The 17315-nt window shown below is 43.5% G+C and overlaps 1 protein-coding gene across 4 annotated transcripts in view; it reads left to right on the forward strand.

The window, feature by feature from the left end:
- Positions 1 to 17315, forward strand: part of LOC110487746 (LIM domain-binding protein 2) — a 116537-nt gene that overhangs the window by 43445 nt on the left and 55777 nt on the right. The gene's annotated exons all lie outside the window — the stretch shown is intronic.

Below are 17315 nucleotides of genomic sequence, written 5' to 3' on the forward strand. Positions count from 1 at the left end.
ACATTACGTGTATGACACATTTTTATCATTATTATTTTTAGGGATGCACCGATATAACATTTTTGACTGATACCGATATCCGATATTTTCTTTGCCCAAAAAATCCCAATACCGATAAACGATATTAAATTTTTTTGCAGCTTTTTAAGCATTCTAGTACAGTTAAATAGTTAACACACACACACTGACCAAAAAGTTATTTTGTTGGCATTTACGTATGTCTCCATTACTAGTAAAACATAATTAGAACCTTTTTCTTTCACTTACTTGCTGTGCTGTTTCGTTGTTCATTTATTCAGTCTCAACCAGGATTTCATCATACTTGTCAAGCAGTGAAGTTTTAGCTCTTTCTGTCTGTGGCCTCCCTTCCTCGGTGCACACTGTCACTGTGTCCGTTTCCATCTTGTCCAGCTGTGTCTGTAACATTTCACGTAAACCCTGTTTCTTGTCTGCATCGAAGTGGCGGTCCTTGTACCTAGGATCGAGCATGGTGGCGACACAGTAAAGGCTCAGAGAGAACGCCACCGAATCGCTTGTTTACAGTCTCTAGTAGAGCACTTTTCCAAGTTAACCCGACGGTCTGTCTTGGCATTTTTGTTGAGCAGGTGTTTCACTGCCATGACAGAGGGCATCACGTCTGCTGCAGACAGTTTCAAATCAAATCAAATCAAATGTATTTATATAGCCCTTCGTACATCAGCTGATATCTCAAAGTGCTGTACAGAAACCCAGCCTAAAACCCCAAACAGCAAGCAATGCAGGTGTAGAAGCACGGTGGCTAGGAAAAACTCCCTAGAAAGGCCAAAACCTAGGAAGAAACCTAGAGAGGAACCAGGCTATGTGGGGTGGCCAGTCCTCTTCTGGCTGTGCCGGGTGGAGATTATAACAGAACATGGTCAAGATGTTCAAATGTTCATAAATGACCAGCATGGTCGAATAATAATAAGGCAGAACAGTTGAAACTGGAGCAGCAGCACGGCCAGGTGGACTGGGGACAGCAAGGAGTCATCATGGCAGGTAGTCCTGGGGCATGGTCCTAGGGCTCAGGTCCTCCGAGAGAGAGAAAGAGAGAAGGAGAGAATTAGAGAACGCAGACTTAGATTCACACAGGACACCGAATAGAACAGGAGAAGTACTCCAGATATAACAAACTGACCCTAGCCCCCCGACACAAACTACTGCAGCATAAATACTGGAGGCTGAGACAGGAGGGGTCAGGACACACTGTGACCCCATCCGAGGACACCCCCGGACAGGGCCAAACAGGAAGGATATAACCCCACCCACTTTGCCAAAGCACAGCCCCCACACCACTAGAGGGATATCTTCAACCACCAACTTACCATCCTGAGACAAGGCTGAGTATAGCCCACAAAGACCTCCGCCACGGCACAACCCAAGGGGGGGGGGGGGGGGGGGGGGGGGGGGCAACCCAGACAGGATGACCACATCAATGAATCAACCCACTCAGGTGACGCACCCCCTCCAGGGACGGCATGAGAGAGCCCCAGTTTGAGCTTAATTCTCCAGTCAGTTGTTCGAATGTAATTAGGAGTGTTCATGTTTACAAGTTTCAAAACATGTTCTCAAATGCCATTGAAATGGCAGCAGCGGTGTGAGAACCAGCACATTCTTGAGCAATACGGCTTTCCTCAGTACGGAATCCTTGTCGACCCACTGTGTTGTCAGACTCAGCATGCTCATGGGGCTGACATCGCTGGTCCAAATGTCAGTCGTGAAGCTAATAGCAGTGACGCCCATAGCAAGTAGCTTATGGATGCTGTGTAACTCTGGTAGGGCAACATCTGAAAAATAGCGATGCTTGGTAGTGTGTACCGGTGCTCAACCAGTCGCCAAAGCCAACATCATCCACGACAGAGAATGGTTGATTGTCAAGGACAATGAATTCCATTATCTTGGCTTTATTGGATTTCGCCTTTCAGTTGTCTCGCTGAAATGTTCTTACTCTTTCAAATGACTGCTGGACTTGTTGACTGCTTGATTGATCCACACAGCAGACATTGTGGGCTAGGTTAGGAATGCTGTGTGGCACGTGTAGTGCTATATTTATCATGGCGTCATTATGTAATCTACCTACCTTATATATGTATGCACGTCGGCTTTGACATTGGTTTTGCACATCAGCTTTAAGCTAGACATCAGGTAGATGCCGATGTGGGCATTTTTAGCTAATATCGTCCGATTGTGATATGCTTACCAATATATCGTGCATCCCTAATTATTTTTTTTACAAAATGACCCCCTTTTTCTCCCCAATTTTGTCATATCCAATTGGTAGTTACAGTCTTGTCCCATCGATGCAACTCCCGTACAGACTTGGCAGAGGTGAAGGTCGAGAGCCGCGTGTCCTCCGAAACACAACCCAACCAAGTCGCGCTGCTTCTTGACACAATGCCCACTTAACTCAGAAGCCAGCCACACCAATGTGTCGGAGGAAAGACCGTACACCTAGCGACCAAGTCAGCATGCATCCACCTGGCCCGCCACAGGAGTAGCTAAAGCGCGATGGGACGAAGACATCTCGGCTGGACAAACCCTCCACTAACCCGGATAACGCTGGGCCAATTGTGTGTCGCCCCACGGCTCTCCCGGTCGCGGCACAGCGACACAACCTTTAATCTGCGACACAGCTTTAATCGAACCAGGATCTGTAGTAACGCAGCTAGCACAGTGATGCAATGCCTTAGACCGCTGTGCCACTCGGGAGGCCTGTGTGTTTGACATCTTTATTGCATAATTACGGTATATACAGTATATCAAAAGTAATGTCTTGTTCATAAATCACGTTATTATACATCTTGTTTGTTTTCTTGCGTGTAGTGAAATCAGGTTGCAAGTGAAACAACAAAACATGTGAGTTCATGAAAAAATGAAGAGTGACATGCACTTTTAAACTCTGAACATTGCAGAGACGTCAACAAGCCGCAAATTTGAGAGAGTCTTCAGTATTCTGAATAATGAAACAGATTGTCGTCTCCACACGGGAAAGCAGAAGAACTCAACCTGGGTTACATACAGAGAATAATCACACACACATTTGGACATGTTTACCCGAACGCACACACACACTGGCACGCACTCACGCGCGCACACACACACAAACACACACTGGCACACACGCGGGCACACACACACACACACAAACACACACTGGCATGCACGCGCGCACACACACACACACAAACACACACTTACAACACCCACACACATACAAGCACACACTCACATACAGAAATCCATACCTTCATATATAATCCATGTGGGTGCAGAAATATCAGCCAATACTAAAACAGCACTGCATTAGACTCCTTTGCCCTGCTCCCTGCCTAACTTAATGTATTGCATGTTTATGTGGCACTTTTTCATCTTACTCACTCACACTCACTCACACACACATACACACACACTTTCCACCCATCTACCCTCAAACACACTCGCCCCCAACCCACACACACTCTCTTAGACTGGGTCCATTCAACTCCTGTTGTCTGTCTTTGACTGCAGGCCAAATCAATGGTAATGACCGGTACTCTGTTCTCTCGGCGTGGCCTCTGATAATTGAGGCTGGATCTGAAACATGCTCTGATAGCATCTCACCTGGTCCTGCTGGGCTGTCACGTTCGTAATAAGGACGGGACCAAGGTGCAGCGTGTGTTGAGTTCCACATCTTTATTACGGTGAAACTTTAAACAAAAACAATAAACCAATAACAAAACGTGAAAGTAGTGGTGCACATGCACAAACACAAAACAATATCCCACAAACACAGGTGGGAAAAATGGCTACCTAAATATGATCCCCAATTAGAGGCAACGATTACCAGCTGCCTCTAATTGGGAACCATACAAAACACCAACATAGAAATATTGAGCTAGAACACCCCCTAGTCACGCCCTGACCTCCTACACCATAGAGGACCAAGGGCTCTCTATAGTCAGGGTGTGACATGGGCTTTCATTCACCTACCTGGGGTGAATCACCACTGTCCTGAGAGTAACACCACAGGAATAACCACACTGCAGATTGTCCTGAGAGTAACACCACAGGACTAACCACATAGCGGATGTCCTGAGAGTAACACCACAGGAATAACCACATAGGAGATGTCCTGAGTGTAACATCACAGCAATAACCACACAGCAGATGTCCTGAGAGTAACACCACAGGAATAACCACACAGGAGATGTCCTGAGTGTAACACCACAGAAATAACCACACAGGAGATGTCATGAGAGATAACACCACAGGAATAACCACCCAGGAGATGTCCTGAGATTAACACTACAGGAATAACCACATAGGAGATGTCCTGAGTGTAACACCACATAAATAACCACACAGCATATTTCCTGAGAGTAACACCACAGGAATAACCACACATGAGATGTGGAGTTGTTTAAAACAAACACAGCTGGGATGGCAAGATGCTTTTTGTGTGTACAAGCGATACTCACAATTTGTGTGTGTGCGCGTGTGTGTGTGTGCATGCGTGCGTGCGTGTGTGTGTGTGTGCGTGTGCGTGTGTGTGTGTGTGCATGCGTGCGTGCGTGCGTGCGTGTGCGTGTGTGTGTGTGTGTGTGTGTGTGTGTGTGGGGAGGGGGTGTGGGGGGGGGGGGGGGGGAGGATGCATGTGTGGCGTTAATTCACTCAGAAGGGTTCACCGAGACTCAGTGAATGTCGTTTGAATTGATCATGTAGCAGCAGAAAGGAGGAGGATGCATCTTTAAGGAAAGTGAATGAAGCTGACTGCTGTGATTAATGGAATATTTAGTAAATAACATCATCTTAAATGATTTCTATGAACTTTAGAATTTAGTGTCATTCACTAAAATTGGTATCTTTGCTCATTTCATCAACTCGGCTGGTCTTGTTCCAACCATATTCTTCCACCTTCATTGCTGCTATTGAGCTATAGTGGCACGTCATAGTTAGATTGACAAAATTAACTCTTATTTAAGAGCATTCATATGCATTTATATCTTCGCTCACATCTAAATCTCAGCTTTATTGAAAGCAAAGTATTTTGATGTAAAACCTTAATCCAGGTTTTTGAACCAGGCTAGAGCAGACGAGTGTTGTGCTAGTGTTGGGGGTAGTCTATGTACTAAGGTGGTGGTTGTAGCCCAAGGGGCTCCCGGAGCATGTTTTAGCCTCCCCACGGGCCTTGTTCTGGGGGGAGCAGAGAGAGAGGCCCGGCCTGGAGCAGCCCCTCCTGAATTATGGAAGGAGGTGAAGAGGGGAACAGGACTGGCCTCCAGGGGACGGGGGGATGTATACCCCCCTCCTCTTCCTCCTCCCCCTCTTCTTCTTCCTTCTCCTCCTCCTTCTTCCCCCCACTCCCGTCGGCATTCAGGCGTGGCTGAAGGCTGCTGGATGAGGGTGACTGGAGCTGCTTCTCTCTCGCTTTCTTGCGTCTCTCTCTCTCTTACACACTCTCTCTCTTACACACTCTCTCTCTTACACACTCTCTCACTCTTTTTTGCTCTCTCTTTTATTCTCTTTTACACTCACTCTCTCTCTCTCGCACAAACTTGCTTTCTCTCTCTCTCTCTTTCTCTTGCTTTCTCTCTCTCTCGATTCAATTCAATTCAAGGGGCTTTATTGGCATGGGAAACTTATGTTAACATTGCCACAGCAAGTGAAGTAGATAATATACAAAAGTGAAATAAACAATAAAATGAACAGCAAACATTACACTCACAGAAGTTCCAAAAGAATAAAGACATTACAAATGTCATATTATGTATATATACAGTGTTGTAACAATGTGCAAATGGTTAAAGTACAAAAGGGAAAATAAATAAGCATAAATATGGGTTGTATTTACAAAATACAATGCATTTTCTCTCTCCCTCTCTCGCTCTCTCTCTTGCACACACTTGCTCTCTCTCTCTCTTGCACACACTTGCTTTCTCTCTCTCTTTATCTCTCTCTCTATATATATCTGTCTCTTCCCACTCTATCTGTTTGTAGCTGAGAAAGTAAAATAATTGCTCTCTCCAACACTAAGGGTTGCATTCAATCAAAAGCAGAATCCAGATGCTTATGGAGAGAGTCAAAAGAGAGAGGTCTTCCATGACTGTGGGAATTCATCTTTCATCAATATATTGTTGAGTTTATTTTTGCATCCATCAAGAAATGACGTTTTAGATAATGAAATGATTAGTTTGGCTCACAGGAGGCATGCCTCCACAGTAAACCTCACAAGTTTTAAACCTCAAGTTTAAAACCACTATAACTCAGCCCTGAATATAGTATTCAAGTTTAAAACCACTATAACTCAGCCCTGAATATAGTATTCAAGTTTAAAACCACTATAACTCAGCCCTGAATATAGTATTCAAGTTTAAACCCACTATAACTCAGCCCTGAATATAGTATTCAAGTTTAAAACCACTATAACTCAGCCCTGAATATAGTATTCAAGTTTAAACCCACTATAACTCAGTCCTGAATATAGTATTCAAGTTTAAAACCACTATAATTCAGCCCTGAATATAGTATTCAAGTTTAAACCCACTATAACTCAGTCCTGAATATAGTATTCAAGTTTAAAACCCCTATAACTAAGCCCTGAATATAGTATTCAAGTTTAAACCCACTATAACTCAGCCCTGAATATAGTATTAAAGTTTAAAACCACTATAACTCAGCCCTGAATATAGTATTCAAGTTTAAACCCACTATAACTCAGCCCTGAATATAGTATTCAAGTTTAAACCCACTATAACTCAGCCCTGAATATAGTATTCAAGTTTAAACCCACTATAACTCAGCCCTGAATATAGTATTCAAGTTTAAAACCACTATAACACAGCCCTAAATATAGTATTCAAGTTTAAAACCACTATAACTCAGCCCTGAATATAGTATTCAAGTTTAAACCCACTATAACCCTGAATATTCAAGTTTAAAGAATACAGTTAGATGGCTCTGCGGTTACCTCTCTTTAAAATGTACAAAACTTTTTAATGATGCTCCTTCACTAATGTGTTTTGACAATTGTGTTAGGATCTTAATGAATTCACTAATTATAATCTGAGTGGCTTTAGGAGAAGTGTTTGCCACACAAAGAATCAGACCTAGAGTGGTACTATTCAAATCCCCAAACATACAGAGATATGAAAAAGGAGAGAGAGAGCATAGAGGGAGAGAGAGCAGAGAGAAAGAGAGAGCAGAGAGAGTATGGAGATAAAGAGAGTAGAAAGAGAGAGAGCAGAGAGAGTATGGAGATAGAGAGAGTAGAAAGAGAGAAAGAGAGAGAGAGCAGAGAGAGTATGGAGATAAAGAGAGTAGAAAGAGAGAGAGAGCAGAGTATGGAGATAAAGAGAGTAGAAAGAGAGAAAGAGAGAGAGCAGAGAGAGTATGGAGATAGAGAGAGTAGAAAAAGAGAAAGAGAGAGAGAGCAGAGAGAGTAGAAAGAGAGAAAGAGAGAGAGAGCAGAGAGAGTATGGAGATAAAGAGAGTAGAAAGAGAGAAAGACAGATAGAGCGAGAGAGAGCAGAGAGAGTATGGAGATAAAGAGAGTAGAAAGAGAGAAAGAGAGAGAGCAGAGAGAGTATGGAGATAGAGAGAGTAGAATGAGAGAAAGAGAGAGAGCAGAGTATGGAGATAAAGAGAGTAGAAATAGAGAAAGAGAGAGAGCAGAGAGAGTATGGAGATAAAGAGAGTAGAAAGAGAGAGAGAGAGCAGAGAGAGTATGGAGATGGAGAGCAAGAGAGAGAGAGTGAGAGCAGAAAGTGAGAGTAGAGAGAAAGAGACAGAGAGAGAGAGCACAGAGAACGAGCACAGAGAGAGGTAGAGCACAGAGAGAGATTGAATTAAAGTTTTATGACTGGTGAATCTTTAATGTTCTGGGAAGTGATTCCCACATTCTAGCAGTGTGTGTGTGTGTGTGTGTGTGTGTGTGTGTGTGTGTGTGTGTGTGTGTGTGTGTGTGTGTGTGTGTGTGTGTGTGTGTGTGTGTGTGTGTGTGTGTGTGTGTGTGTGTGTTGGTGCATACAGTATGTGTGAGCATGGCTGCTCGCATATAGTCTGTGTGTCGTTAACCCATTCCTCTCTGAACTCCATCTATACTGACAAGAGCTTAACAAGATTACTAACAAGATTATATACCATTACATTGAACAAAAATATAAACTCAGCATGCAACAATTTCAAAGATGTTACTGAATTACAGTTCATATAAGGAAATCAGTCAATTGAAATAAATGCATTAGGCCCTAATCTATGGATTTCACATGACTGGGAATACAGATGTGCTTCTGTTGGTCACAGATACCTTTTTTTTTTAAAGTAGGGCGTATATCAGAAAACCAGTCAGTATCTGGTGTGACCAACACTGTGACACATCTTCGCATAAAGTTGATGCGGCTGTTTATTGTGGCCTGTGGAATGTTGTCCCACTCCTCTTCAATGGCTGTGCAAAGTTGCTGGATATTGGTGGGAACTAGGACGCACTGTCGTACAAGTTGATCCAGAGCATCCCAAACATGCACAATGGGTGACATGTCTGGTGAGTATGCAGGCCATGAAAGAACTGGGACATTTCCAGCTTCCAGGAATTGTGTACAGACATGGGGCCGTGCATTATCATGCTGAAACATGAGGTGATGGCAGCAGATGAATGGCACGACAATGGCGTCAGGATCCCATCATGGTATCTCTGTGCATTTAAATTGCCATCGATAAAATGCAATTGTGTTCATTGTCCGTAGCTTATGCCTGCCCATACCATAACCCCACCACCACCATTGGGCACTCTGTTCACAACGTTGAAAGTAACATTCAATTCTCTGGCAACAGCCCTGGTGGACATTCCTGCAGTCAGCATGCCAAGAGCACGCTCCCTCAAAACTAGAAACATCTGTGGCATTGTGTTGTGTGACAAAACTGCACATTTTAGAATGGCCTTTTATTGTCTCCAGCACAAGGTGCACATGTGTAATGATCATGCTGTTTAATCAGCTTCTTGACTTGCCATACCTATCAGGTGAAAGGATTATCTTGGCAGGTAAAGAAGAAATGCTCACTAACAGGGATGTAAACAAATTTGTGTACGCAAAATGTGAGAAAAATAAGCTTTTTTTGCATATGGAACATTTCTGTGTTCTTTTATTTCAGCTCGTGAAACATGGGACCAACCCTTTACATGTTGCGTTTATTTTTTTGTCAGTGTATTCTGTCAGTAAGATCACAATTGTGAATTGTGAATATTGGCACATTTAGAGTATATCATATCTTCTGTCCTTTGAGAATCTCAACCTTTGAACTTCTACCAGACCGGTTGTCCTTGTTACTGTGCTGCTGCTGCTTGCTCTATAGGGGTCTAGTTACTTTAAATCCCTTTGTGACAAATGGTATTGTAAACATAATACATTCATACAAATGATGAACTGATTATGTTTATTAAATTGATCAAAGTCTATTTTATGCCACATGGTGTTTGTTCCTTCCTTCCATGGACCTTAACCTTTGACCCAGCAGTGACAGCAGTGACAGGTTATATTGGCGATTACACTCCGACATCCGTTGCATAATCTCAAGGATTATTGCTGCTGGAGCCAGATACAGTCAGGCAAGACAAAGGTCGATAGCGAGACCAGTTTGTTTGTCTTGTTAAGTAGGCAAGCACCGATCTCATCAATCATTGATTACAAACTCAGGAAATATGAATACATCAATGAATACATGTTTTTGTGTGTGTTGATACCTTTTGTTGTTTTGGTGGCCTTGTCGATATGCTGTAACTTTGAACTTTTATACAGATACAGATGGATCTACATTTGATCACCCGGTTACAGGGAGAACTTTTCTGCAGTGCAGGACATTTAAAAGTTGTAGTGTATTAGGTGTCAAAAGGCTTCAGACTAGATCTTCCCTTACAAAAATGTCCATTCATTATAATTCACATAATAATTCACATTTCCTGTTGCTGCAGGATTATTTTAAAGATCCTATATACAGTGGGGAGAACAAGTATTTGATACACTGCTGATTTTGCAGGTTTTCCTACAAAGCATGTAGAGGTCTGTCATTTTTATCATAGGTACACTTCAACTGTGAGAGACGGAATCTAAAACAAAACTCCAGAAAATCACATTGTATGATTTTTAAGTAATTAATTTGCATTTTATTGCATGACATAAGTATTTGATCACCTACCAACCAGTAAGAATTCTGGCTCTCACAGACCTGTTAGTTTTTCTTTAAGAAGCCCTCCTGTTCTCCACTCATTACCTGTATTAACTGAACCTGTTTGAACTCGTTACCTGTATAAAAGACACCTGTCCACACACTCAATCAAACAGACTTCAACCTCTCCACAATGGCCAAGACCAGAGAGCTGTGTAAGGACATCAGGGATAAAATTGTAGACCTGCACAAGGCTGGGATGGGCTACAGGACAATAGGCAAACAGCTTGGTGAGAAGGCAACAACTGTTGGCGCAATTATTAGTAAATGGAAGAAGTTCAAGATGACGGGCAATCACACTCGGTCTGGAGCATGCAAGATCTCACCTCGTGGGGCATCAATGATCCTGAGGAAGGTGAGGGATCAGCCCAGAACTACACGGCAGGACCTGGTCAATGACCCGAAGAGAGCCTCAAAGAAAACCATTAGTAACACACCACGCCGTCATGGATTAAAATCCTGCAGCGCACGCAAGGTCCCCCTGCTCAAGCCAGCGCATGTCCAGGCCCGTCTGAAGTTTGCCAATGACCATCTGGATGATCCAGAGGAAGAATGGGAGAAGGTCATGTGGTCTGATGAGACAAAAATAGAGATTTTTGGTCTAAACTCCACTCACCGTGTTTGGAGGAAGAAGGATGAGTACAACCCCAAGAACACCATCCCATTCGTGAAGCATGGAGGTGGAAACATCATTCTTTGGGGATGCTTTTCTGCAAAGGGGACAGGACGACTGCACCGTATTGAGGGGAGGATGGATGGGACCATGTATCGCATGATCTTGGCCAACAACCTCCTTCCCTCAGTAAGAGCATTGAACATGGGTCGTGGCTGGGTCTTCCAGCATGACAACGACCCGAAACACACAGCCAGGGCAACTAAGGAGTGGCTCCGTAAGAAGCATCTCAAGGTCCTGGAGTGGCCTAGCCAGTCTCCAGACCTGAACCCAATAGAAAATCTTTGGAGGGAGCTGAAAGTCCGTATTGCCCAGCAACAGCCCCGAAACCTGAAGGATCTGGAGAAGGTCTGTATGGAGGAGTGGGCCAAAATCCCTGCTGCAGTGTGTGCAAACCTGGTCAAGAACTACAGGAAACGTATGATCTCTGTAATTGCAAACAAAGGTTTCTGTACCAAATATTAAGTTATTATTTTCTGATGTATCAAATACTTATGTCATGCAATAAAATGCAAGTTAATTACTTAAAAATCATACAATGTGATTTTCTGGAGTTTTGTTTTAGATTCCGTCTCTCACAGTTGAAGTGTACCTATGATAAAAAAAAGTACAGACCTCTACTTGCTTTGTAAGTAGGAAAACCTGCAAAATTGGCAGTGTATCAAATACTGTTTGTAACGTGCGCTCCATTGAATCAATGGATAACCTTTCAAGCACTTTTGATATTTATACTTTACGCCCACTTCAACTTGAAGTCATTTTAGTTACCCAAGCAATGCTTCCAACAATTCTAATAGCAATTGTACATGGTATATTCTAGAGTTTGTTAAGTGTCTACCATTTCTCCCTTCCTCCCTAATGCGTTCTTGTCTGCAGTGAGGAAAGCAGCATTTTATGCATAATCCCCCTTTGAGTATCTCTCCACTTTCTCACCTTTTTCCCTTTTTAATTTTCCCTGACTCTGTGGGAGACTCCTCCTATGACTTATATCTCATCATCTTACTGTCAATGCTGAGGCAGCTCATAGGAATGAGATGACCACAGGTGACAACACTGAAACTAAAGTTCAGTCAAGTTTATGATCATTTGTTGTATTTTATGTAAATGCTTGCTAGGTGAAAAAGGCAAAATGTTGGCTTAGTTACTATACTGTTAACTGTTAAACAATACAGTGGACTAGAATCTTTAATAATTGTTATTGGCAGACTCTATTGAGCTGTTGTGCCTCCTCCACAAGTCAACTGAATGGTTGACCCTTTGGGAAATAGGAGGTATTACATATCAGATTCAGCTGTGACTAACTGGACTCCATGACCAGATAGTCAACTGTATTATGGTTAGTGGTTGATTAATGGTTAATGGTCATTTTCTGTTAGCCCTTTATTCAACCAGGAGATCCCAATGATATAAAGAAGGGAGACTGAAATCTAGCATATAGCATGCTCCCACTACAGTCCCTCTGTGCAGGGTTATATACAGTATGTGTTGCACAGTGGACTTCACCTTTCTCCTTTCCAGCAACTCCCATCCCGCTCACCACCTTAAGACCATCCCTCTCACCACCTTAAGACCATCCCTCTCACCACCTTAATACCATCCCTCTCACCACCTTAAGACCATCCCTCTCACCACCTTAAGACCATCCATCTCACCACCTTAAGACCATCCCTCTCACCACCTTAAGACCATTCCTCTCACCACCTCCAGACCATTCCTCTCACCACCTTCAGACCATTCCTCTCACCACCTTCAGACCATTCCTCTCACCACCTTAAGACCATTCCTCTCACCACCTTAAGACCATCCCTCTCACCACCTTCAGACCATTCCTCTCACCACCTTCAGACCATTCCTCTCACCACCTTAAGACCATTCCGCTCACCACCTTAAGACCATTCCTCTCACCACCTTAGGACCATTCCGCTCACCACCTTAAGACCATTCCGCTCACCACCTTAAGACCATTCCTCTCACCACCTTAAGACCATTCCTCTCACCACCTTAAGACCATTCCGCTCACCACCTTAAGACCATTCCTCTCACCACCTTCAGACCATTCCTCTCACCACCTTCAGACCATTCCTCTCACCACCTTCAGACCATTCCTCTCACCACCTTCAGACCATTCCTCTCACCACCTTAAGACCATTCCTCTCACCACCTTAATACCATTCCTCTCACCACCTTAATACCATTCCTCTCACCACCTTTAGACCATTCCTCTCACCACCTTAATACCATTCCTCTCACCACCTTTAGACCATCCCTCTCACCATTTTCAGCACATCCCTCTCACCATTTTCATCACATCCCTCTCACCATTTTCAGCACATCCCTCTCACCAGCATACAGTGCACCCACAGACACACATACACCCAGAGACACACACATCCCCCCCCCCCCCCCTTCTAGTAGAAAGCCAGCCAGCGGCCCCCTTCCAGACAACCCTCGTTCTGCTCCGAGCCCAAACTGTTTCTCTCACGTCTTGTTGGCTCAGGATCCTGGCAGCGGTCCTGGGGACTAACTCACGGGGGGGAACAATCCCACAAAGTGGCATGAATTAATGTGTCTAATTAACATGCCGTTAATTATTTGTAAATTGCGTGTTTGGGTACACATTACTTGAGAGACATATGTTGCTCGTCATGTTCACCCAAACAAGCGGCAGCTAATCCTATCTCTCGTGTGCCCGCCTCTGAAGATGGGCCAATCAACTTGGTGATAAAAAAGAGAGATGGGAATAAGAGAGATGAGAGATCGAGAGAGCAAGAGCGATGAGAGATGAGCGAGAGAGAGATGAGAATAGAGAGATGAGTGATAGAGTGAGAGAGAGCGAGAGAGAGAGAGAGAGAGAGAGAGAGAGACAGAGACACAGAGACACAAGGGGAAGGAAATGTTTCAAAATCAATGAGTGTTTATTTGTGAGCTTGAGGTTTCCGTCACTGTAGTGGTGTTAATTGTAAGAGGTCATCATTTGAATAACCTTGAGGCTCGTAAAGACTCTCGCCATGTCCCTGATCCATTCATTTTGTATCGTACCAAAAAATACATTTGCACACACCTATACCTTCTCTCTCTCACACACACACACACACACACACACACACACGCACACGCACACGCACACGCACACACACACACACACACACACACACACACACATTCTAGCTCTACCATCCACAACTCCACCATACCCCAATATATTAGCTTCAGATTAGAGGTCGACCGATTAATCAGAATGGCCGATTAATTAGGGCCGATTTCACGTTTTCATAACAATCGGAAATCGGTATTTTTGGACAATTAAAATTGTTGTTTTTTGTTTACACCTTTATTTTATCTTTATTTAACTAGGCAAGTCAGTTAAGAACACATTCTCATTTTCAATGACGGCCTAGGAATGGTGGTTTAAAGGCAGAACGACAGATTTTTACTTTGTCAGCTCGGGGGATTCAATCTTGCAACCTTATAGTTAACTAGTCCAACGCTCTAACGACCTGCCTCTCATTGCACTCCACGAGGAGGCTGCCTGTTACGCGAATGCAGTAAGCCAAGGTAAGTTGCTAGCTAGCATTAAACGTATCTTATAAAAAACAATCAATCTTAACATAATCACTAGTTAACTACACATGGTTGATGATATTACTAGTTTATCTAGCGTGTCCTGCGTTGCATATAATCGATGTGGTGCATATCGTTGCTCCAATGTGTACCTATCCATAAACATCAATGCCTTTCTTAAAATCAATAAACAGAAGTATATATTTTTAAACCTGCATATTTAGCTAAAAGAAATCCAGATTAGCAGGCAATATTAACCGGGTGAAATTGTGTCACTACTCTTGCGTTCATTGCACGCAGAGTCAGTGTATATGCAGCAGTTTGGGCTGCCTAATTTGCCAGAATTTTACGTAATTATGACATAACGTTGAAGGTTGTGCAATGTAACAGGAATATTTAGACTTATGGATGCCACCTGTTAGATAAAATACGGAACGGTTCCGTATTTCACTGAAAGAATAAACGTCTTGTTTTCGAGATGGCAGTTTCCGGATTCGACCATATTAATGACCTAAGGCTCGTATTTATGTTATAACCAAGTCTATGATTTGATAGAGCAGTCTGACTGAGCGATGGTAGGCAGCAGCAGGCTCGTAAGCATTCATTCAAACAGCACTTTCGTGCGTTTGCCAGCAGCTGTTTATGACTTCAAGCCTATCAACTCCCGAGATTAGGCTGATGTAACCGATGTTAAATGGCTAGCTAGTTAGCGGGGTGCGCGCTAATAGCGTTTCAAATGTCTCTCGCTCTGAGACTTGGAGTGGTTGTTCCCCTGCGGCTTTTGTGGAGCGATGGGTAACGCTGCTTCGAGGGTGGCTGTTGTCGTTGTGTTCCTAGTTTGAGCTCAGGTAGGAGCGAGGAGAGGGACGGAAGCTATACTGTTACACTGGCAATACTAAAGTGCCTATAAGAACATCCAATAGTCAAAGGTTAATGAAATACAAATGGTATAGAGAGAAATAGTCCTATAATTCCTAGAATAACTACAACCTAAAACTTCTTACCTGGGAATATTGAAGACTCATGTTAAAAGGAACCACCAGCTTTCATATGTTCTCATGTTCTGAGCAAGGAACTTAAACGTTAGCTTTCTTACATGGCACATATTGCACTTTTACTTTCTTCTCCAACACTTTGTTTTTGCATTTATTTAAACCAAATTGAACATAGTTCATTATTTATTTGAGGCTAAATTGATTTTATTGATGTATTATATTAAGTTAAAACAAGTGTTAATTCAGTATTGTTGTAATTGTCATTATTACAAATAATGATTAATCGGTATCGGCCTTTTTTTGGTCCTCCAATAATCGGTATTGGTATCGGCGTTGAAAAATCATAATCGGTCGACCTCTACTTCAGATGCTTTGGATCTCTTTGCACTCCGCCTAAAAAAATATGAAGGGGAAACATTGAACTATGGAGCTTGAAATGGTAAACTGTTTACCACGCCTGCCATTACACGCCTGCCATTACACGCTCTAGTAGTGTGTCTTTGGTGGGGTGTGCAGTGTTATTTTGTGGGATATGTTTTGGTTGAGGCTCCTCATGCAAACCTTCTACTGAAGCCTCTGGGTAGGTAATGTGTGCTAGAAACATATCTGGGTATCTCTCTTTCCTACATCTCCCATCTCCTCTCATCTCCTCTCTCTCCCTTCTCCTCTCTCTCCCTCTACCTCGCTCTCCCGTCTCCTCTCTCTCCCACCTCCTTTCTCTTCCACCTCCTTTTTCTCCCATCTCCTCTCATCTCCTCTCTTTCCCTCTCCATCCCTTCTCCTCTCTCTCCCACCTCCTTTCTCTCCCATCTCCTCTCTCTCCCTCTACCTCTCTCTCCCACCTCCTCTCTCTCCCTCTACCTCTCTCTCCCACCTCCTCTCTCACCCTCTACCTCTCTCTCCCATCTCCTCTCTCTCCCTCTACCTCTCTCCCATCTCCTCTCTCCACCTGTTCCTCTCTCTCCCATTGCCTCTCTCTCCCTCTACCTCTCATTTACACACACAGCGACTTGGGGCTGCAGCTCTTCCCCTCCCTCCCTCCCTCCCTCCCTCCCTCCCTCCCTCCCTCCCTCCCTCCCTCCCTCCCTCCCTCCCTCCCTCCCTCTTCCAGCCACTGCTCACGCTCCTTCTTCCTCCCTCCTTTCCCTCTCTCCCTTCCTCCCTCCATCCTCCAGCCACGGCTCACACACTGCCAAACATTTTATATCTTTATTTAGTCATGCCCGGTATTATTGAATTTGAAAAAACATGCCAGTCACGGGTACTTCCTTTCCCTCTCTCCCGCTCCCCCCCCCCCCCTCTCTCTCTCTCTCTCTCTCTCTCTCTTTGTCTCTCTCTCTCTCTCTGCAGTGTCATAACCTCAGGAGCCTCAGCCACTACTGTCTTTGGGGGACATTTCTAAATGAAGTTTTATTTCCCTAGCTTTGCTCCCTCTGGGGAACAGAGTAACATAATTCCACACAACAGAGTGAAGATTTGACAGAGAGAAAATGCAGAGTATCACAAGCTTGTTTCACAGAGGGAGAGAGAGTAGGATGATAGATTTCCAACACGCAGGGCTTTTTTTGATTCAAAAGTGGAAATTCAGATTCTTCTCTTTCTTAGTCTTTTTGGTCTTTTTTCTCTTTTCCAAAATGGCTGCTTTGGAACCCAAACCCAAATAAGAACTCATATTTTGCTTTTCTCCTTTCCAACATGGCTGCTTCGAACATAAACACAAACAAGTATATACAGTATACTTTATTGTAGATACATTGTCTCCTTTCCTTGTTACACATTCACTTCTCAGACAAGCTGATAATGTGATGAAGAGATATAGTTTTGTGATATCGTGATGAAGAGATATCCTGTCTGTTTTGCATAGTCACAGT

This window comes from Oncorhynchus mykiss, chromosome 14, assembly GCF_013265735.2.
Source record: "Oncorhynchus mykiss isolate Arlee chromosome 14, USDA_OmykA_1.1, whole genome shotgun sequence".
Taxonomy (NCBI): Eukaryota; Metazoa; Chordata; class Actinopteri; order Salmoniformes; family Salmonidae; genus Oncorhynchus; species Oncorhynchus mykiss.